Raw genomic sequence first — 9,635 nt, 5'->3', positions numbered from 1 at the left:
TCAGTGGCACAGGTGCCTTTAATGTGTCACTGGCACGGGTGCCTTTTACTTGTCACCAGTGTGGGTGCCTTTTATATATCAATGGCACTTAGCTGAACATGTCTCCAGAAGCACATCAAGTCACCAAATGTCTCAGTCACTTGTCATCTCCTCCATGGGATTCAATATTTGAAGATCATATTTCAACACCTTATCCCATATCTTCCTGGGTCTTCCTTTTCACGGGTTCCCCCCACAGTTAGAGACTGGTATTCCTTTATACAACTGTCCTCATCCATATGCATCACATGAGCTGTCTTCTCTATTGCACACTACATCTGATGCTTCTTATGCCCAATTTTTCTTTTAAGACACTTATAGTCTGTTGTACATGCACACTGACATTGCATATCCATTACAAGCTTCATTTCTTTCAAGCCTTCACATCTCCTCTGCAGTTACAGCCCATGTTTCACTGCCATTGTAGCATGGCTGCTTACACACAGGCATCATACAATCTGCCTTTCACTCTGAGGGAGAGGCCTTTCGTTACTAACAAAAGTAGTAGCTCTTTGAACTTTGTCCTGCCCATTCTTATTCTAGTAGCTCTCAGAGCATCCTACTCCACTGCCGATTTGGTCAGCATTCTGTATATCTTACTTAATGCAGATACACTGTAGAAAGCCACAAAACTTCTTTTTAACACTTCATGTCTTTATGAGATGCTTTCTTGAGACAAATACTGCAGTTTTGTGTCTTTCTAAAATATATTCACACAAAGTAAGATATACAGAACATGATATTTTTACTAATACTGCTTTTATCACTTCGAACAAATACTTTTATGCTATATAGGTGTGTAGGTATGCATGCAGATATTTGTGTATGTGAATATAATATATGTACAGTCTCATGGAGCCAACAAACAAACTCAGTGACAGACACTTACATAGACAGAGATGCATGAAACAATTACACCATTAAAAAGTTCTGTTAGTCCATTAAATATAAACAAAAAAGATGCATGAAAACACTTACATTCACTTTTATTCATTTATTAATGATGCTCTCTACTATAGGTACAAAACCTGAAATTTGAGGGGAGGAAAGAAGTCGATCACATTGACTCCCGTGCGTAACTGATATTTATTTTGTTGACTCTGGAAGGATGAAAGGCAAAGTCAACCTTGGCAGAATTTGAACTCAGAACGTAAAGACAGACAGAAAACCACTAAGCATTTTGCCCAGAGTGCTAACGATTCTGCCAGCTCACCGCCTTTTTTTTTTTTCAAATGTTGCCAAAAAGTGGCTACAAACCCTGTATCTCTCAGATACTAACTAAGTGTTCTGACCATTAAACTAGATGATTCCTGACTCCTCATTTATTAATAATAACATCTTTAGTGAAGTATCAAAATGTTTTGTTGTGCTTCTGCAACTTAATCATTGATACACTTTCATACAGTTGTTGAATTATGAAATTAAACATCAGCAACCAAGCTGAACATGTATAAGGTGATACTGCTAAGAACTGAATATAACTAAAAGTAAGAGATTTTCGTGTGATCTTAAAATGACAAAGTCTTTCATAATACGATTGCTCCACTTATAAGGTTACAACACACATTATCCCAGATCAGGTCACTTGCCAAACAAGTAAAACTCTGAAATATAAATACATAGCTGCTTTCATGCATGCAAACATACATACATACATATGTAAAGTCTTCTAAGAATCTATATGTCAGAAAAAAATATGCACTCATACATTTGTCAACGAAATGGGTATAGTAATATTTATATGAGGCAGTACAATAGATCCAGTTCAGCTAATTATACCAACCGGTTTTACACTCAGTCATCAAAATTACTGATACAAAGAGTATGGTTTTCCTAAAACCCTTGTGTACAAAAACAATTTGTAAAACCAGCTAAAATGGATCTATAACACTGTATTGTTTAAATATTGATATATTTCCTCTATTGATAAATATATGAGTGCCTATTTTTTCTAACTTATGTATTCTTAGATGGCTTTTTATGTGTATAGATATATGTATGTATGCATGTATGTTTGTGTGTATGTATTTACTTGTTTCAGCTGTTAGACTGCAGTCATGCTGGAGTGCTGTTGAGGAATTCTAGTTGAATGAATTGACCACAGTACTTTTTTTTAAGCATGGTAGTTATTCTATTGGTCTCTTTTGAAGGACCACTTAGTTATGAAGACTTAAACACACAGACACCAGTTGTCAAGTGGTGGTAGGGACAATGTATCTTCTCACAAAACTTTCATCAGCCTGAGGCTATATTAGAAGACATTTGCCCAAGGTGCCACACAGTGAGACTGTCTAGAACCATTTAGTTGGGAAGCAAACTTCTTACCACACAGCCATTTATATTTCAGAGCTGTGCATGTTTGGCAAGTGACTTAACCTCTTGATACACACATTTTTTTTCAATTTCTCTTTAGGTGAATACTATAGTATTTGGTATTCTAATGCACATATACATATATATACACATATGCACACACATATTTATATGTGTATGTACCAACCTCTCCTTCATTGGACACTAAACTCGGCTTGCGAAGACCTATTGGGGCAAGTGAAATTGAAATCGTGATTGAACCAAATTCGATGACTGGCACCTGTGCCAGTGGAGCGCTAAGAGCACCGTCTGAGCATGACCATTGCTAAGAGCAGCTATCTGGCTTCCGTGCCAGTGACACCTAAATGGTACCATTCGAGCGTGATCATTACTAGCGTCGCCTTACTGGCACTTGTGCTAATGGCACGTGAAGAAACATTTGAGCGAGGTTGTTGCCAGTGCTGCTGGACTGGCTCCTGTGTAGGAGGCACGTAAAAAACACCATTTTGAGCATGGCTGTTGCCAGTACCACCTGACTGGCCTTCGTGCCAGTGGCACGTAAAAGCACCCACTACACTCTTGGAGTGGTTGGCGTTAGGAAGGGCATCCAGCTGTAGAAACTCTGCCAGATCAGATTGGAGCCTGGTGTAGCCATCTGGTTTCACCAATCCTCAGTCAAATCGTCCAACCCATGCTAGCATGGAAAGTGGACATTAAACGATGATGATGATGTAAGTATGTATGTATGTCATTGTTCAGTTTTATTTCAAGATTTCTTGCCAATAGAGAAAGGACTGGTTTCTAACCTAGATTCAAGGCTCCGTCATTGGAATTTTAACATCAGCACCAGGGTATTTTTGTCTGTGTGCATGCATGTATGTATGTATGCATGTATGTATGTATGTATTTATGTATGTATATGTGCAGATTTGTATGCTTTGCTTTATGTATGTATTCTCATGCATATATTTGCATATCTAGACATAGTCACATACATTTAAATGATAAACTTCAGGAAAGTTTTACAAATTTTTGTGTGTGTGTGTACGTCTTTGAATTTGTTCGTCCTCCCCATCACTTGATAACCAGTGTTGGTGTGTTTATGTCCCCATAACTTAGTCCCTCGGCAAAAAAGATTGGTAGAATAAGTACCAGGTTTTAAAAAATAAGTCCTGGTATCGATTCATTTGACTAAAATTCTTCAAGGCAGTGCCCCAGTATGGCCACAGTCCAATGATTGAAAGAAGTAAACAATAAAAGATAACCAAACATTTGGATTAGCTATCACTACTTCATGGAAAAGGAAAAGGGCTAGGAATTGGGGGATTGTTCCCTTTTGTGAAAGAAATTTTTTGTCCCAAAATTTAATTTTTACATCTTTACCCCTCAATTTTGTACCCTTTTCTGGTATTCTTTTACTTTTACACCCATCTCATGAAACAAATATAGTAGTAAAATAAGTTAATCCCAGGGGTACTTAGGGATAACTTTGATAGTCTGGTGTCTCATTCAGTTGGGAGTCTGGTACTCTTAGTCTTGAACATCCCAATAAACTGTGGCCTAATGAGTCTGTAGGCTCAAGGCAGACTCTATGTTTGGAGCTAATGATATTCCACCAATGTGATGTGGTTGAAGAAACTTTTCTAATGCTATTATTGTATTTCATTCAGTGATCTTATGGAAAAATAATTACTTGTGACATGAAATTCTATAAATACCTCCCTAATTAAACCACATTATAATATTAATCTGATATATGCTGTGTCAGACCACTAGTTAATTAATACTTATGCCTAACCTTTCATTATTATCTAAATGAGGTCAGCCTGATTACATTTACATTATCCACATACCAATTACTACTACTGTTTCTCCTTGCAGAGAACCTAGTGGCTTAACCAAGGATCTATTTTCCCAGCAGCGCTATAAATATGTTTATTGAACATATGAGTATTACTTGGTTTACAATATTAATCTCGATATCAGTGTCAGAGCTTGAAGTTAATATATGTATGTGGGAAAAATGCTTGAGTACTGCATATGCATATTCTCTTTTACTCTTTTACTTGTTTCAGTCATTTGACTGTGGCCATGCTGGAGCACCGCCTTTAGTCGAGCAAATCAACCCCAAGACCTATTCTTTGTAAGCCTAGTATTTAATCTATCGGTATTATATGGGTGTTCATTTTTTATTATTGACCATTCTGTTTCATAGTTTATTTTACCTTCCTTTAATCTCCATATTAGGTTTGCTAGTGATGTTGCATGCCGCCAACTTACCTTTCGGAATGAGGGGATATGTTTGTGATAATGTATCTTAAATTGGTTTTTAGGAGCTCCTATGTATGCATACTTGTATTGTGGTGTGGTGATTGTACATTTGTATATGATGTTTTTTGCATGCATTGGTTCCTGAGCAGACATGCAGATTTCCGATTACAGCTGCAATTAATTGTACTATTGTTATTTTTGTAGTTATCTGGTGACCTTTTGTTTTTGTTTTGTAATGCTCCAGTTGATTAGCAGTGTCTGAAGTGTTTTTGATGTTATAGCCTGTTTTGTTGATTTTTTTAAAGATTTTGTTTGAATCCTATTATAACTGTCAGGGTCACTATGTATCCTTATTGTGTTTATTTCTGTTACTGTTCTTATATCCTGTGTTCTTTTGGTTTGTTTGTTCCTTGTCTGTGGTCATTGCTTGCATGTATATATTTTCATTGTTGTATTTGTGTATGTAGTACTCCATGTTGTTGGGTGGGGCATATAATACTTTCACTGTGTTCTTGTTGAAGATATGATGGTATTTATGTGTTTTAGGGAAGCACCTATCCAACACTGCAAGGAATTGTTTACTGATCTTCAATGATATTTGCAATCCGAAAATTGGGTTTTACCATACATATATATATGTATGACGACCACCTGTGTATATAAACAAACTTACATTTGATTTTAAGAAGCATTGAATAGGTACTGTGCTACATAGACAATAAACTGATATTTTGAATGCAGTATTGCTGTTAAAACAGCAGAAAAATTGAGTATTATTATATATGTATGTATGATTGTATGTATGTATATCTCTTCTATTTTTTAATTATAAATCTTCCACTGAGGAGTGAGCTGGTTTCCAACAAAGATACAAGGCTCTGTCTTTGGGATGTAGTTAACACAGACAAATTCACATTTGGAACTTGAGAAAAGTCTTGTATATTTTTACTGTTCCACTCACAGATTGGACTTGTAATGTACAAATCAGCCAATCAGTTTCTCTTTCTGAAAATCCCAGTTTATCCAGATTTTCCTTTAAGCATTTACTAACAAAACCTAAGTCAACTAAGAATCCATAAGCCAGAAAATATCCACATTCAAATATTTGTCAATAAAGTGTGTATACTAATCAAAGTATACGGTATTAAACATTTATGTTTAACTTCCAGTGTTTGATCCGAGCAAAAAAATAGGAAAAAAATAGTGTAATAGATGTAAAACAACTTGTAGCAAATGAATATGAAAAACAAATGCGCACTGACGAACAGGAGTGGGGAAAATGACTCAGAAAATTCACATTAGGAGTGTTCCGAGTCCTCTCACCACTTCCCCATTCGTTGGCGCAATTTTTTTTTCATATTCATTTACTACACATTATTTTACACCTAGTACACTATTTAAAAAAAAAATTTTTGTGACATGGGGTGGGTGGGGCGTGGACTCAGATGATTCATACGATCCAGTAATCCGACTTTGACACCTGGCCACCAAAAAAAAAAAAAAAGAGAAAAGGTGCAACAGTTGTAAAATAATGTGTACTAAATGATTATGAAAAAAAAAATGCGTGCTGGTAAACAGGGTGGGGGGTGGTTGAGGACAGGACTCGGAAAATTCACACGATCAAACTCACAGGATCCAAAAACTCAATGTTAACACCCAGTTGCAAAAATGAAAAAAATACAGTATAATAGATGTAAAATGACATGTAGTAAACAAATATGATAAAATAATGTGTGCTGGCAAAAGGTGGGTGGGTGGGCGGTTAGAGAAGACTCGGAAAATTCACAGGATCCAGAAATTCAACGTTAACACCTGATCACAAAAATGAAAAAAAAAATAGTGTAATAGGTATAAAACAACGTGTAGTAAATGAATATGAAAAAAAAAATGTGTGCTGGCGAATGGGAGGCGGGAGGGGAAGATGACTCGGAAAATTCACATCGGGAGTGTTCCGAGTCCTCTCACCTCTTTCCCATTTATTGGTGCAATTTTTTTGTTCATATTCATTTACTACACATTATTTCATACCTAGTATACTACATTTAAAAAAAATTTTATGAAGGGGTGGGTGGGTGCGATCTCGAATAATTCATACAATCCAGTAACCCAATTTCAACACCCGGCCACCAAAAAAAAATGAAAAAGTGCAATAGGTGTAAAACAACATGTAGTAAACGAATATGAAAAAAAAATGTGAGCTGGCAAACGGGGGTGGAGTGGAGAGAGGACTCGGAAAATTCACACACTCAAACTCACAGGATCTGAAAACTCAATGTTAATACTCGGTCACAAAAATGAAAAAAAAAATAGTGTAATAGGTGTAAAACAGCATGTAGTAAATGAATATGAAAAAAAATGTGCACTGGCAAACGAAGTGAGGAGAGAGGACATGGAAAGTTCACTTGCCCAAGGTGCCATGCAGTGGGACTGAACCCAAAACCATGTGGTTGGGAAGAATATCCATTTTCTTGAAGGAAAAAATCTGATTGTGTGAAGTTTCCTGGTTCTCCCTCTCCCCTGTTCGCCAGCAAGTGCCTTCAATTATAGCCTTGGGCCAACCAATGTGTCCTGGAGGCTGAAGATGGCATTTTAGAGGAAAAATTATCTATGCTATAAACGAAGATGAAAACAAAAATTTGCACACAAGATTTTTTCGATTCTGTCTTCTGCATAATGGTATTAGCAGAAACAATTGCAGTGTATATGTTTGTAAGCCATTCAAGAACACACACACACACACACACACACACACACATACACACACAAAATAAAACCTGTTAGTTTCACTGCAACATTTAAATTTCATTTGTGTCTTAATATTTTCTTTCTTTGAAACTGCAACAAAACCTTGACAAAAATTCCGAGTCCTCCCCACCACATATGCATATATGCAATTATTTATTGTCTGCTTGCTTAAAAAATTGATATTTGTTTAAAAGAGTTAATTTAGACTAAACTCTGGATTCTCTGTACATGGGGACCTATTGAAGGGGTAAGTTCTATAGATCAGATATTTTATGGAGGTTCCTGTCCTTTCTATTACTTTAATCTGTAGATTTACCTTATCTAAAGCTTTTCTAAAAAGGTATACTAGTTCACCACCAGGGGTAGCATCAATGAACATGACACTCTGGTATTTTTTGGTCATACCATGAGTTGGACTTATCTGTCTTTTTCCTCGTCCTTAGCCAGAATTTATTTCCGTATAACAGGCAGATCCCATTTGCATCACTCTCTATGATAGCCTTGTACTAGCCCTGGCTCCTTTGTGCACTCTAATCCTGTCCCTTTGATTGTAGCCAAGGAATTGCATGTGGTGGATGAAGTGTTGTATGTGTCTTTCCAATTCTGTTGGATGCTCTCTGTTATGCTAGTTTCTAGTTCATTGATAGTGTCTTGTGTAGATGCTTTGGTTACTATGTTGATACCATCCACATAGTAAGGGTACATGTTTAGGGTTATGGAGTTCTCTGCTAATCTCTCTTTGAGTCTCCTATTGCACCATTCCATAAATAGGTTAGCCACATTGCCAGCAACACTAACACCAATGGCTGCACCTTCCTTTTGAGCATATGTATTGCTATTAAACCTGGATATGTGGTCCTTAAGTGAGACTCTGATACTCACACCCAAAACATGTGTGACCATTTTTTGAACCTGGTCATAGTTTTCAGAGGCTTGTATAGCTCTGGTCTAACCATTCCATCCCTCTCTAGGTGTCTTCACCATTGAGATTATAGTAGGGGGTCACTTCTTATCAATCTAGTGGGGTAGAAACAACTAAGTCTAAGCAACTAACATCTAAGTCATAGGTTCTCAAAGTGGGCACTACTGCTCCCAGGTGGGCGTTGAGATGGGCACTGGTGCCTAAGGGAGCAGTGTGTGTCGGAGTGGGGACGGTAGAGAAAAAGGAGGCGTTGGGTGGAAGGCAGTGAATTGGGGGATGCTGTGAATTTATTATAATATTATTATAGTATTGTTAACAAATTATATAATATCATATTAAATATCAAATGATTCATAATATATATAAATTAGTAAAATATGAAATATTTATTTAAGCATAAAAATAGGGGTGGGGACACTGAGGGTATTATGTGGCCATGAGTGGAGCGGTAGCCCCAAAAGTTTGAGAACCTCTGATCTAAGTAATCCTTGTAAGTCTCAGTTCTCCTGTGTCAATACTGCAAAACTCCATGTCACTCTTACTGATCATTTCCACACATTTCTCTGTGGCAAAAATCAACATCAATGGATGGGTATAAGGATACTGCATCCATACTGCCTATTACGCATCCCTTCAGATCATAGACATGGTTTCATTCACTGATTCTGCTGAGGAGATTCGCTGTGTTGTCACACATGTCTGGGGACATTCTGATCAGAAGGCATATGATTATAGAGAGAAATGTGTGTGTGTGTGTGTGTGTGTGTGTGTGTGTGTGTGTGTGTGTGTGTGTGTGTGTGTGTGTGTGTGTGCATGTCTGTGCTTGTCCCTCAATCATTGCCTGACAACCGATGCTGATGTGTCTACATCCCTGTCACTTAGCAGTTCAGCCAAGCAGACTGATAGAATAAAAGTACTAGGCCTACAAAGAATAAGAATGTAGTAGATATACATGTATATATAAATAGGGGCAGTGTGGGTGTGTGGTAAGAAGCTTGCTTCCCAACCACATGGTTCCAGGTTGTGGAATAAAAAATTTATCTACTGTCATGGAAATCAATTTCTTTGGCTAAAGGCGGTGTTCCAGCATGGCTGAAGTCAAATGTCTGAAACAAGTAAATGAATAAACGCATAAAAGAATATATATATATATATATATATATAGTTGAAATTTATTTAAAAACAAAAGACGAAGGCAGGTGTATGGGCAACAAGCAGGTGTATTAGTTTGACACTCGGGAAAATGAAAAATTCTTTTACGTTTTGAGCCAACACTTTTCAACAGAAAGGAATAAGAGAAAATAAGCAGAAAGAGAATGTATATAAATATATGTATATATGTATA

Source organism: Octopus bimaculoides, chromosome 2, assembly GCF_001194135.2.
Source record: "Octopus bimaculoides isolate UCB-OBI-ISO-001 chromosome 2, ASM119413v2, whole genome shotgun sequence".
NCBI lineage: Eukaryota > Metazoa > Mollusca > Cephalopoda > Octopoda > Octopodidae > Octopus > Octopus bimaculoides.
The sequence above is the reverse complement of the archived record's forward strand: the minus strand, read 5'-3'. Positions refer to the sequence as shown.